The sequence below is a fragment of the Thamnophis elegans genome, chromosome 4 (genome assembly GCF_009769535.1).
Source record: "Thamnophis elegans isolate rThaEle1 chromosome 4, rThaEle1.pri, whole genome shotgun sequence".
NCBI classification, from domain to species: domain Eukaryota; kingdom Metazoa; phylum Chordata; class Lepidosauria; order Squamata; family Colubridae; genus Thamnophis; species Thamnophis elegans.
In genome coordinates, this window is record NC_045544.1 from 138,974,174 (window position 1) to 138,988,599 (window position 14,426).

A 14,426-nucleotide genomic window follows, 5' to 3' on the forward strand; every position below is an offset into this window, starting at 1 on the left:
GGAGGCATGGCGGCACTGTGGTTAGACGGCTGCATTGCAGGCTGACTCTGCCCACAGTCTGGGGTTCGATCCTGATCTACTCAAGGTTGACTCGGCCTTCCATCCTTCCGAGGTGTGTAAAATGAGGACCCAGATTGTTGGGGGCAAGATGGTTGACTCTAAACAGCTCAGAGGGGGCGGGAAAGAACTGTGAAGTGGTATATAAGTACTATTGTTATTATTCCCTCCCTCCCTCCTTCCCTTCCTTCCTTCCTTCCTTCCTTCCTCCCTTCCTCCCTCTCTGGAAGCAGGGGTTAGAATGCAGTATTGCAGGCTAAATCTGCCCACAGTCTGGGGTTCCATCCTGACCGGATCAAGGTTGACTCAGCCTTCCATTCTTCTGAGGTGGGTAAAATGAGGACCCAGATTGTTGGGGGCAAGAGGCTGACTCTGTAAACTGCTTAAAGTGGGCTATAAAGCATTACGAAGCGGTATATGTCTAAGTGCTATTGCTATTTCTCCCTCCCTCCCTTTTCTCCTTCCTTCCTTTCCAACTTTCCCTCCCTCCTTCCTTCTGTTTCTTTCTCTCTTTTCTCCTTCCTTCCTTCCTTCCCTCCATCCCATGGTGGCCAACGGGTTAGAAGGCAGCACTGCAAGTTAAACTCTGCCCACAGCCAGTTAGGTTCAATCTTGACTGGCTCAAGGTCGACTCATCCTCCCATCCTCCCGGAGGTGGGTAAAATGAGGACTCAGATTATTGGGGGCAATAAGTTGACCCTGTAAAAAACTTAGAGAGAGCTGTAAAAGCCCTGTGGAGCAGTATAGAAATCTAAGTGCTATGCTATATAATTTTACACCTGGCATGATTGTTGCAGCTCTTTGGATTTATGGTACTTTGGAGTAACTGAAGGGGATTTCACGTCAGTTTTTTGCAAGACCGTAACCCAAATGCATTCCCCCCTCCCCTTAAGTCCTTCACCCACAAGTCCAATACATGGTCCAATCTCCCACTGCCGTGCCGGCAGTTGTACCCATCCAGTTCCCGCCAGGCGCAGAAACAAAGGATGACCTTGCCTTTCTAGAAAGAATGTTGTTATGGCTACATAGATCTAACTCCATACAATGTTTTCCCGCAACAGAAAAAGCATAGTAGGAGAAGGCCAAAAATCCAAAAGAAAAGATGGCTGCAGGCCTGACATAAAGGACCAAAACCCACCGGGGGCCTTGAGATGTCATGTGGCTGTTATGTACTATCACCTGCCTCCGAGTTACTTATTGACGAAGAGTAAACAGCCCTGGGAAGGCTGCTGGGACGGCCTTCACCATCCCTACTGGCAATTGGGGCTTCCCCAGTAATGACACAACTCTTAATTTAGCTGGAAACCCTGGGGGGGGGGAGTGTTGTTTGCAGGGAAACACACATCCTTTGTCACCGAGTCATGGCCCCTCGCTTTGCAAACACAGCCGTTGGACTTAAAAGTGTCCTCACACGTCCTAGTCTGAATTTCATCATCATCATTTTAAGCCCAAAGTGGCACGCAAAGCCACGTCGCCTCACATTCACAGACTTGCTCGTTTTGTCTTCCGGATCTCTGGCGCGCATGCGACGATCAGCTGTCCTTCGTGCGTGTGGGACTGCCGAAAACCGATGTGCGCATGCACGCCGGCTAGCTGATTGTCGGGTGGTGGTGGTGGTGGCATGTGTGCCAGGACCCGGAAGTTCATCTTTTTTGGAATGTGATACCTTCGTGCGCGTGGCAGTGCCAAAAGTCAGCATGCGCACGCACACGGGCAGCTGATCGTCGGGCGTGCATGCACACTAGAATTTGGAAGTTCGGCTTTTCTGGGGCGCCATCCCAATGAGAGTGCATGTGCAATGTTTCTGCACAAGTTCACCATCACCGTTTTAAGCCATTGTCTATCCACCGCAGGATGAAGGGACATTTCTGCCCATTTCCAAGCTATACCGGTTGTCCTCCTTTTACAACAGTTGTGATTAGGAACATATTAGAATGTGCAGAAATGAATAGGTGAACACTCGCAATTAAAGAGAAGGAGGAAACCGAATAATATAGCTGAGGGGAACTATTCTACGGATGGTTAGAGAACAAATATGAAAGTTAGAAATAGCAATAGCAATAGCAGTTAGACTTATATACCGCTTCATAGGGCTTTCAGCCCTCTCTAAGCGGTTTACAGAGTCAGCATATTGCCCCCCAACAACAATCCGGGTCCTCATTTTACCCACCTCGGAAGGATGGAAGGCTGAGTCAACCTTGAGCCGGTGAGATTTGAACAGCTGAACTGCAGAACTGCAGTCAGCTGAAGTAACCTTACCCACTGCGCCACCTCGGAGTGGTTAAATGCAAAGTAGATTAGTGAAATATAGAAAATATATTAATAGAATTAAATAATTTAAGAAGAGGATTGTTATAGTATCAGATATGTTATATATATCAGTATTAAGTTACGAGCAGATAAATATTAGTATGGTTGTAAATCCTAATTGTTATTGCGCAAGATATTTGTACCCAGGCAACATACTGTTTAATGGAAGATGGATTGTTTGTATTAAAATAAAATAAAATCACACACACACACACACTCATTTAGTGGCCGTTACAACAGCACGGAAAAAACTGACTTGCGACCATCTTTTCACAGTTACGACCTCTGTAGTATCCCTGTAATCATGTGATCAAAATCCAGATGCTTGGCAACTGATTCATACTTATACAATACAATGCAATAGCAGAGTTGGAAGGGACCTTGGGGGTCCTCTAGTCCAATCCCCTGCCCAGGCAGGAAACCTATACTGTTTCAGACAAATGGCTATCCAACATCTTCTTAAAGACTTCCAGTGTTGCGGCATTCACAAATAGCTTGACTCCCTCTTCTTTGTAGCAGCCCCTGAGATATTGGAAGACAGCTATCATGTCTCCCCTGGTCCTTCTTTCTATTAAACTAGACATACCCAGTTCCTGCAACCGTTCTTCATATGTTTTGGCCTCCAGTCCCCTAATCCTCTTTCTTGCTCTTCTCTGCGCTCTTTCTAGAGTCTCCACATCTTTTCTACATCGTGGCGACCAAAACTGAATGCCGTATTCCAAGTGTGGCCTTACCAAGGCCTTGTAAAGTGGTATTAACTCTTCACGTGATCTTGATTCTATCCCTCTTTATGTAGCCTAGAACTGTGTTGGCTTTTTTGGCAGCTGCTGCACACGGCTGGCTCCTATTTAAATGGTTGTCCACTAGGACTCCAAGATCCCCAATTCACAGTTACTACTATTGAGGAAGGTACCACCCATACTGTACCTGTGCATTTGGTTTTTCTTGCCTAAATGTAGAACCTTACTCTTACACTTACGACCGTTGCTGTGCCCCAAAGTCACGCGGTCCCCCTTTTGCAACTTTCTGACAGGCGAAGTCAAGGGGGAAGCCAGATTCACTTAACAACCGGGTTACAAACTTATCAATTGCAGTGACTCACTTAACCACTGTGGCAAGAAAGCTCGTAAGATGGGGTCAAAACTCACTTAACAAATGTCTCACTTAACAACAGATATTTTGGGCTCGATTGCGGTCGTTAAGCTGAGGACTACCTGTACGGTCCTGAATTTTCTTTTCCCAATGAAACAAACAAAATGTTCAAAAGTTATGATATTTACCGTCTGAAATACCAATCACATCTAAATTATATTAAAGTAAGGAAAATGTCTTTACAATCCAAGTTTTGAGCAACCCCGAATGTTTGGAAGGTGACAGTGGAAAAAATTGACATTCCCTAGCCGGCCATATACGCAAATGTCATCAATCCGTCTTGTTTTAGATCTCTTTCATGGAGGTTTTTAATCCAGTGGGATCCATTCTATGACTATTCTATCCAGTGCACAGAGTGGATGCTGAATTTATTGGCAGAAAAGGATGTTACTGTATTTTTCGGAGTATAAGACGCACCAAGATTTGAAGAGGCAAATTAAAAGAAAAAAGGTTTTGCACTCTGCAGACCTCCAGAAAACGGGCCGTTTTTCACGAAAATGGGCCCGTTTTATTTTAAAAAAGGGTAGGAGTAGCCTTTAGGAGGTTTGTAGAGTGCTCCTGGGGGGGTGGCCCCTCCCAAAAAATGAGCCAAAAATGTCCCGTTTTTTGTCAAAAAAGGCCATGCATAGCCTTTAGGAGGCTTATAAAGTGCTCCCTGGGGCTGAGGGGGCAAAACTGAGCAAAAAATGGCCCGTTTTTCGCTCATTTCTCCCTCCTGAGTTCCCAGGAGCACTCTGGAAGCCTCCTAGAGGCTCTGCACGGCCATTTTGGTGAAGGGGGCAAGGTTTCGGGAGGCCAAAAATGCTGTATTCAGTGTATAAGACGCACCCAGATTTTCAGCCTCTTTTTTGAGGGAAAAAGGTACGTCTTGTACTCCGAAAAATACGGTATTTACTGTTTGCTGAATGCTTCAGTTAAGTACCCTGCAGATTTCTGGACCACTGTCCTTACTGTTGGCCAGGCTGCTCCAGAGTGATGGTTTTAATACAGGTAGTTCTCGACTTACAACTATTCATTTAGTGACTGTTTGAAGTTAGAACGGCACTTTAAAATAATGACTTATGAGCATGTTTTTTTCACACGTATAAGCGTTGCAGTGTCCCCGTGGTCGCGTGATCAAAATTCAGAGGCTTGGCAACTAATTCGCATTTTTGATGCCTGCAGTGTCCCCTTTTGCGACCATCTGACAGGCAAAGTCAATGGGGGAAGCCACATGCTTAACAACTAAGCAGTGATTCACTTAACAACCGTGGCAAGAAAGGCCGTAAAAATGTGGCAAAACTTACCTATCAGCTGTCCACCTATTCTCCAAAGCACCTGAGGGCAGAACAAGAAGCAATGGGTGGAAACTAATCAAGGAGAGAAGCAACCTAGAACTCGGCGAAAACTCTGATGGGGCGCAGGAGTTCATGGCTTCCATGACAGCCATGGGCTTGACCCAAGTAATTCGGGGCCCAACCCATTCGGCGGGGCACATGCTCGACCTCGTATTTCTCTCGGAGCAGTGGATTTGTGATCTTGGTCTGAGGGGTAACGACATCATACCCCTGTCGTGGTCAGACCACTGCCTACTGAGGCTCGACTTCCGGAGACCAAACCCCCACTGTAGGGAGGAGGAACCGACCAGGTGGTTCCGCCCCAGGCGACTTATGGAACCGTTAAGGTTCCAGACGGAGCTTGGGGTTATTCCTGATACTTTCGCCCACAGTCCGGTAGAGACTCTGGTTGCTGCTTGGCACTCGGCAGCATCGGAGGCCCTCGACCGGATTGCGCCACTACGGCCCCTCCGAGGCGGCGGATCCCGGAGACCTCCTTGGTTCACCGAGGAACTCCGGGAGATGAAGCGCCGGAGGAGATGCCTAGAGCACCGATGGAGGTCCGATAAGTCCGAATCGAGCCGAGCAATGGTAACCACCTGCACCAAGGAATACACCAGGGCACTTAGGGCAGCGAAAAGATCTCACATAGCCACCTTGGTTGCGTCCGCTGAGTCCCGCCCAGCCGCCCTGTTTAGGATAACCCGCTCCCTATTGAATAAAAGGGAAGCGGGGGAACCCTTGCAGGGCAGAGCTGAGGACTATGCCCAATTCTTAGCGGACAAAATTGCTCGGTTTCGGTCGGACTTGGACTCCATCCCCGCAGTTCCAGCCGAGGCACAGGATCATCAAGTAGAACATCTCTGGGTTGAGTTTCAGGATGTTACCCCCGGGGATGTGGACAAGGCCATGAGGGCTGTAAGTGGAAAGTAAGTAAGTAAGTAAGTGTAAGTGTAAGTACCTGTGTACTGGACCCGTGTCCCTCATGGCTGGTTACTAACAGCAGTGAGGTGACACGAGGCTGGATCCAGGCGGTTGTTACCGCCTCTCTTCGGGAGGGGAACTTCCCCGCCGCACTGAAAGCGGCGGTGGTGAGACCCCTCCTAAAGAAGCCATCTCTGGATCCAGCTGTTCTTAATAACTATCGCCCAGTCTCCAACCTTCCCTTTCTTGGGAAGGTTGTTGAGAAGGTGGTGGCCTTCCAGCTCCAACGGTCCTTGGAGGAAGCAAACTATCTCGACCCCTTCCAGTCAGGCTTCAGACCCGGTTACAGCACAGAAACCGCTTTGGTCGCATTGACCGATGATCTCTGGAGAGCCAGAGATGGAGGACATTCCTCCATCCTGGTCCTCCTTGACCTCTCAGCGGCTTTCGATACCATCGACCATGGTATCCTTCTGCGACGACTGCGGGAGGTGGGAGTGGGAGGCACCGTGTTGCGGTGGTTCTCCTCCTACCTCTCGGACAGGTCGCAGTCGGTGTTAGTGGGGGGGCAGAGATCGTCCCCTAGGCCCCTAACATATGGGGTGCCTCAGGGCTCGGTCTTATCCCCCCTACTATTCAACATCTACATGAAACCGCTGGGAGAGATCATCCGCAGGCACGGGATCAGATACCATCAATATGCGGACGATACCCAGTTGTATCTGTCCGCCCCGTGCCAACTCAATGAAGCGGCAGACGTGATGAACCGAGGCCTTGAGGCCGTTATGGACTGGATGAGGGTTAACAAGCTTGTGCTCAACCCAGAAAAGACCGAGTGGCTGTTGTGCTTCCCTCCCAAAGATTTGATCAATATTCCATCACTCAGGCTGGGGGGTCAAATTCTATACCCCTCAGAGAGGGTTCGCAACTTGGGAGTCCTCCTGGATCCACAGCTATCGTCTGACCACCATTTGACGGCTGTGACCAGGGGGGCATTCGCCCAGGTTCGCCTGGTGCGCCAGTTGCGACCCTACCTGAATCGGGAGGCTCTCACAACAGTCACTCGGGCCCTTGTGACCTCTAGGCTGGAATACTGCAATGTGCTCTACATGGGGCTGCCCTTGAAGAGCATCCGGCGACTTCAGCTAGTACAGAACGCGGCCGCGCGAGTGATTGTGGGTGCATCTCGGTTCACCCACATAACACCTATCCTCCGCGAGCTGCGCTGGCTACCTGTCGATCTCCGGATGCGCTTCAAGGTGTTATTAGTCACCCATAAAGCCCTGCATGGTAGAGGATCTGGATACTTGAGAGACCGCCTTCTGCCAATTACCTCCCTGCGACCAATTAGATCTCATAGATTAGGCCTCCTCCGTATTCCATCGGCCAGCCAGTGCCGGCTGGCAACTACAAGGAGGAGGGCCTTCTCAGTAGTAGCCCCGACCCTTTGGAACGAGCTCCCCGTGGAGATTCGTACCCTCTCCACCGTCCAGGCCTTCCGCACAGCCCTTAAGAACTGGCTAGCCCGTCAGGCCTGTGGACAAGGATAGCCGCCCCTCCCGAATGATGAATGCATGTTGCTTATTATTTTATTATATGTCTCTATGTCAATGTTTGTATTCCCCCTCCCTGATTTTATGTGAGCCGCCCTGAGTCCCCTCAGGGAAAAGGGCGGCCTACAAATATTAATAAAATCTAAATCTAAATCTAAGGAGAAAACTCCTGAGAGTGAGAACAATTAACCAGTGGAACAGAAGTTGCCTCCAGAAGTTGTGGATGCCCCAACACTGGAAGTCTTTAAGATGATGTTGGATAGCCATTTGTCTGAAACGGTATAGGGTTTCCTGCCTAGGCAGGGGGTTGGACTAGAAGACCTCCAAGGTCCCTTCCAACTCTGCTATTGTATTCTATTCTTCTGGCTAAACGTAAATAGGTAGGTAAATTATATATATAGACCTGTCTGGAGTTGGCCCATAGATTTCTCTAAACCGTGCTGCCCCCAAAGAGAAGAGAGAAACAAAGGGCCCCATAACTAGGCATCATCTGAATGGCAAGTTCTAAAAGAAGGGAAAGAGCTTACGTAAGGCTTCTGAATAATACCCAGCCACTGCAGAGCCCTGTAAAGAGAATACAAGCCCCCGAGGTTTATTTCTAATGAAGCCTCTGGCTTTACTCTCCTTTATTAAAAAGAAAGAAAAGAAAAATAGACGAGACTCAGCAGAGAAAAGAAGGCAGGGAAGGGAGGCCGCTGCAGGCTGCAGCTGAGGCCAGCAAAATGCATGTAAAGGCAGATGACAAAAGAACAATACAGCCAATGCACTTGGGGGGCGGGGGGGAGGGTTGAACAGGATCAGTGGTTAAATCTGGGGGGTGAGGGAAGGAATGTGGTGAGGCTCAAAAGGATCACCTAAATGGGAGGCCCAGCCATCTCAGCTGCTCATGACAGGAAGGGCCCAGTGAGAGCATTTAGCCCACTCTATTCCCTTTCCTGAACAGCCCGGACTACAAGTCTGGAGTGTCCCCTTATGACCGAGAATGTAATGTATGCATTTATCTATATTATATTCATTATTTCTTAGAAATAACCCATATCCAGCATACCTTTCTCCTGTTTTCCTCAAAGCAACAATTCTATGAGATGGGTTGGGCTTAAGAGTGTACAACCGGTTCCATAATCACTTGGTCAGCTTTCATAACTAAGGCAGGACTAGAACTCACAGTCTCCTAGTTGGATGGTCAAAAGTCATCCAGTTCACTTTGATGGCTGAAGCAGGACTAAAACTCACAGTCTCCTAGTCGATGGTCCAAAGTCACCCAGCCAGCTTTCATGGCTAAAGCAGGACTAGAACTCACAGTCTCCTAGATGAATGGTCCAAAGTCACCCAGCCAGCTTTCAGGGCTAAAGCAGGACTAGAACTCACAGTCTCCTAGTCGATGGTCCAAAGTCCCCCAGCCAGCTTTCATGCCTAACACGCAACTAGAACTCACTGTCCCCTAGTTAAGGCAGGACCAGAACTCACAATCTCCTGGTGGTTGGCCCAAAGTCCCCCCAGCCAGCTTTTATCCCTAAGCCTCACCATCTCCGGGTACCTGGCTCAAAAACACCCAGCCAGCTTTCATCCCTAAGGCGGGATTAGAACTCACAGTCTCCTGGTCTCTACCCTAGTGCCTTAAAACACTGGACCAAACTGGCGTGCTTTCTCTGCCTCCTGAACTGCCTGAAAAGTCAGTATCAGTCAGAATAGAGCTGGAAGGGACCTTAAGAGGTCTTGTAGTCCAACCCACTGCTCCAGCGGAGGACCCTATACAAATAGTCAGGAGAGACAAATAATAAATGATAGACAAATAGCCCGAATAGTTGGGCCCGAATTGAGAAAAAGAAGAAGGGACAGGAGGAAGAGGAGGACTCAATTCCAAGCCTTATAGGCAGGCCTAGAGTTCAAAGCTGAGAGGCCACCCAGAGAACATCAAAAAAGACCTGGAGTTGTACAGCAACACCAGCCCTCCCACACAGATGCCCTCCAGATGCCATGCATGCTATATTTATTGTTACTATGGGGGCAGCAGTAAAAACTTTGAAAGAGAGCCAATGGCATTAAAAAAAAATCCCACACACTATATGGAGGAGGATGCCTGCAACCTGACCAGCAACTAACTCAGTGGAGACTCGTATCGTCTTTATTTCTTTTATTTATTTATTTAGTCGTGTTTATGTAGTGTACATGGGAGGTGGTGATTTTTTGAGAGCTGTACGCAACGAAATTTCATTTTAATGTGTGCCGATTAGTGTACTTTCAAAGTACACTAATAAAGCTACTCTGTTCTACTCTATTCTATTCTACGTTATTCTTCTATATATACATGCATAATTATGTAGGTCTTTGGTTATTTGGGTTTTCTCCCGCATAAAAAATAAATAAATCTAATGGCTCCCTAGGACACACCATCTACCAGAAGAAAACACAGACTAACCGCTATCTGCACGCACTCTCACACCACCACCCAGCCCAGATCAACTCCGTAGCCAAGACGCTCGTCGCCAGGACAAAACGCTTAGCTGATGAACACCACCTAAAAACCGAACGACACACTCTAACGTACTGGCATCCAATGGATTCCAAAGAAATAAGATCCCAATTTTACGCGGGAGAAAACCCGAATAGCCAAAGACCTACATACTAACACCCGCGAAAACCTCAGAAAACACGCATATAATTATTGACTTTTGCACGGGGAGCCAGAATATATCGGAAGCGTTCTAGGGGTGTAGGGTATAGAAAAGGTTGGGAACCCCTGTTTTAATCCAACCACCTGCTCAAGCAGGAGGCCCTATATACCAGGGGCTGTCAAATTCCCGGTTGGTGGGCTGGCCACACCCATACCTGGTTTAGTGAAGGGGAAAAAAGTGCCGATGCATCAAGTTGCGCCGTCATGATGACAGCACAACGCCTGGAGATAAATGGTTCCACTGATTAATTCTCACTTTTAGGACATTTCTCCTTAATTCCAGGTTGCTTCTCTCCCTGATTAGTTTCCATCCATTGTTTCTTGTCCTCCCCTTCAGGTGCTTTGGAAAATAAGTTGACCCCTCCTCTTTGGGGCAGCCCCTCAAATCCTGGAAGACTGCTATCATGTCCCCCCTTAGTCCTTCTTTTGTCTAGAATGGCCAAACCCCAAATTCTGCCATGACCCGTCAAAACCGCGTTCCACAAAAGCACGGTCGACGAAATCGCGTATGTGACGTCATCACAGTGCGACGAAAAAGATCGAAAAATTGAAATAAAAATAAAATTACAGCAAGCCGATTCACATAAAGGTAAGCGTTAGGTTAAGGGTTAGGGTTAGGTTTAGAGCGTTAGCGTTACGTTTAGCGTTAGGTTAAGGGTTAGCGTTAGGTTTTTCGTTAGGTTAAGGGTTAGGTTTAGGGTTAGGTTAAGGGTTAGGGTTAGGGTTAGGTTTGGGGGGGTTAGGGTAAGGTTTTCGCTTTATTTTTACATTTTTCGATCTTTTTCGTCGCGCTGTGATGACGTCACATACGCGCTTTCGTCGACCGCGATTTTGTCGTCCGCGGTTTTGTGGTGGAACCAATTCTGCAGCCGTTCTTCATGTGTTTGGGTCTCCAGGCCCAAGTTGCTCTTCTCTGTTAATGCATACTTTTGGTAATTATTAACTAGAAATGTCAATATCTTTTAGACTGTTTTAGATCTTAAATGGTTATTTTGCTAACACTTATTAATAAGTTTCTGTTTAGAGATGGTTATAAAGGTAAATCCCTTTCGGGCCTGTGGAGAGGAGAGGTGAAAAAAAATAAAGAATCTTTAGCTAACTACAATAATAACAAAGAAATGTTAATTGATAATATTCAATGATACAAGCAGGTGCGATCCATTAGTAAAAGTAAAATGGACAGAAGCATTAATTTGTGAGTTTGGAGGGGGGGGAAGGGAGAGGGAATGTTAGATATATTTTTAACAATGCCAGTGGCTGTGTCCTTAAAACTCTATTAAATGAAAATGGTGGTATAGTGATTTGTCGGCTGTGACCAGGGGGGCCTTTGCCCAGGTTTGCCTGGTGCACCAATTGCGGCCCTACCTGGACTGGGAGGCCCTTCGGATAGTCACTCACGCCCTCGTGACCTCAAGACTGGGCTACTGTAACGCGCTCTACATGGGGCTGCCCTTGAAGAGTATTCGGAGACTCCAGCTTGTCCAGAATGCAGCCGCGCGAGCGATTGTGGGTGCACCTCGGTACACCCACGTTACACCTATCCTCCACGAGCTGCACTGGCTGCCTATTGGACTCCGGACGCGCTTCAAGGTGCTAGTTGTCACTTATAAAGCCCTTCATGGTATCGGACCTGGGTACTTGAGAGACCGCCTGCTGCCAATCACCTCCCAAAGGCCCATTAGATCCCACAGATTAGGCCTCCTCCGAATTCCATCTGCCCGCCAATGCCGGCTGTCAACCACCCGGAGGAGGGCCTTCTCTGTGGCTGCTCCGGCCCTCTGGAACGATCTCCCCGTGGAGACCCGGACCCTCACTACCCTCCTGGCCTTCCGCAAAGCAGTTAAGACCTGGCTGTTCCGGCAGGCCTGGGGCTGTTGAACCATCCAGCCCCATTCGAGGTTACGGCTGTTGCATAATTTTAAATTGTTGTTTATTTTACCTTTTTTTTGTATCCCCCTTTTTTATTGTGAGCCGCCCTGAGTCTCTCGGGAATAGGGCGGCATATAAACCCAATAAAATCCTAAATCCTAAAAATCCTAAAATATATGAATTCTAAAATGTACAATTTAAATTGAATGAAATATATGTGATTGTGGAAGAAACGCACGAAATATACCTGTAACTAATGGATACGCTTTCTACAAGATGTAATGAAAGATGATTTTCGTGTGTTTTCCTTTAATAAAAACAATAAAAACTTAAAAAAAATAATAAGTTGCTCTTCTCTGCACTTTTCCCAAAGTCTCAACAACCTTTTTGTAGTGCGGTGACCAAAAATGAATGCGGGATTTCCAGGTGTGGCCTTGCTAAGGATTACTAAGGACTCGGTTTTCATTTCAGCTGCTTGTCAAAATTATTGCGGCTCAGAATCGGTGGGTGAACTTTTTGCATGCACCTCTCCCCTTTCTCCGAAGGCCACTTTCATTTTAGGACTTTTAAACAGTTTTCAAAAAAGAGGAACTGTCTTATTACTGGACCAATCTGCTCTGAGTGAGTTTGTTTTAGAGCAGTGTTTCTCAACCTTGGCAACTTGAAGATGTCCGGACTTCAACTCCCAGAATTCCCCAGCCAGCATCTGCTGGCTGGGGAATTCTGGGAGTTGAAGTCCGGACATCTTCAAGTTGCCAAGGTTGAGAAACACTGTTTTAGAGGGATTTTTTCCCCCCCATCAGCAGCAGAAGAGTAAAACCGCAGTGAATGTTTATATAACACAGTTCTTAAAATATTTTTGAATCCAAAATCCTGAGAATCGGGATGTTAAAACATGTTGTTCTAAAGCAGTGGCATCTCTCACACTTCCCTTTGCCAAAAACTACTGGGTGTTTATTTTTTGGCCCAAGCTAAATGCTAGCCACAGATGGATCCGTGACAACCAAAAATTGCCTCAGTTGTGGATGCTTCAATGAATATGCAAAGATGATTGACATGTGGAGACAGTTCATAAACTGCCTGTTACTAGAGCATATCTTATTTATTTTTTTAACCCACCTTTATTACTTTATAGGTACCTCCAGCTGGTAAGCATACGTAACGCTCCTTCCTCCTCCTATTTCCCCCACACAACAACCCTGTGAGGTGGATTGGGCAGAGTGTGCGTGACTGGCCACCTAACTAGCTTTTACAGCTAAGGTGGGACTATAACTCACGGTCCCCTGGTGATTGGTCCAAGGTCACCCAGCCAACTTTTATACTTACCGTATTTTTGGAGTATAAGACACACCTTTTCCCCCTCAAAAAAGAGGCTGAAAATCTGGGTGCGTCTTATACATCAAATACAGCACGTTATGCCTCCCGAAGCTCCGCCCTTTCACCAAAATGGCCGTGCATAGACTCTAGGAGGCTTTCAGAGAGCTCCTGCGGGCTGGGTTGCTCAATGTTGCCCCTCCCCCAGCCCCCCCAGGGGGGGGACTCTATAAGCCTCCATAAGGCTATGCATGCAATTTTCTTGACAGAAAACGGGCCCGTTTTTGCAAAAAATGGGCCGTTTTTGCTAGTTTTTGCCCCCACCCCCAGGAGTACTCTGCAAACCCCCCCCAAAGGCTATTCATGCCTTTTTAAAAAATGGGCCTATTTTTGGGAGGTTTGCAGAGTGCAAAAACATTTTTTCCCCGTTTCGGAAAGTTAGAGTGATTGATGAGAATGAGATTGATCAAGTGTTGTGCCAGCAGAAACAAAGTCTTAAGTGCTGCAGATTGCGAGTGATTTCTTTCTCCAGCACATGGATAAATACACCGGGAAACATCTACTTACCTACCTATTCTCTCTCTCTTCCTACCTACCTACTGAATTTCTCTCTCTCTCTTTCTCTATCCCTCTCCCTACCTACCTACTCTCTTTTTCCCTTGTTCTCTCCCCCTCTATCTACCTGCATACCTACCTACTCTGTCTTTCTATCTATCTACTGTATTTCTCTCTATTTATCTACCTAACTGCTCTCCCTCCCTACTTACTGTATCTCTCTCTCTCTCTCTCCCTCCATCTACCTACCCACTTTTTAAAAAAATCGCCTCTTCAAAACCTTGGTGCGTCTTATACTCCGCTGTGTCTTATACTCCGAAAAATACGGTAATACAGAACAAGAACTCCTGGTGATTGGCCCAAAATCAACCAGCCAGTTTTGATACCTAAGGTGGGACTATAACTCAACATCTCCTGGTGATTGGTCCAAGGTCACCCAGCCAACTTTATACTTAATGCAGAACTAGAACTCACCGTCTCCTGGTGATTGGCTCAAAGACACTCAGTCAACTTTAACACCTGAGGTAGCACTATGACTCACCATCTCCTGGTGATTGGCCCAAAGTCAAACAGCCAGCTTTTACTTAAGGCGGAACTAGAACTCACCATCTCCTGGTAATTGGCAACCAAATAAACAACCAGCTTTTACACTTAGGTCAGGACTAGAACTCCTCATCTGTGGTTTGTAACCTGGTGCCTTAA

General features: G+C 47.2%; 1 protein-coding gene across 2 annotated transcripts in view; it reads right to left on the minus strand.

Moving 5' to 3' along the window:
* Positions 1 to 14,426, minus strand: part of ULK2 (unc-51 like autophagy activating kinase 2) — a 149,578-nt gene that overhangs the window by 101,744 nt on the left and 33,408 nt on the right. Inside the window, exon 1 of one of the 2 annotated variants that reach the window (XM_032215047.1) lies at positions 4,806 to 4,826. The exons of the other annotated variant lie outside the window; for it this stretch is intronic. The gene's annotated coding sequence lies outside the window, so the exon portion shown is untranslated. Of the gene's footprint in view, positions 1 to 4,805; positions 4,827 to 14,426 lie in introns of those variants that run through there. 2 annotated transcript variants of the gene reach the window in all.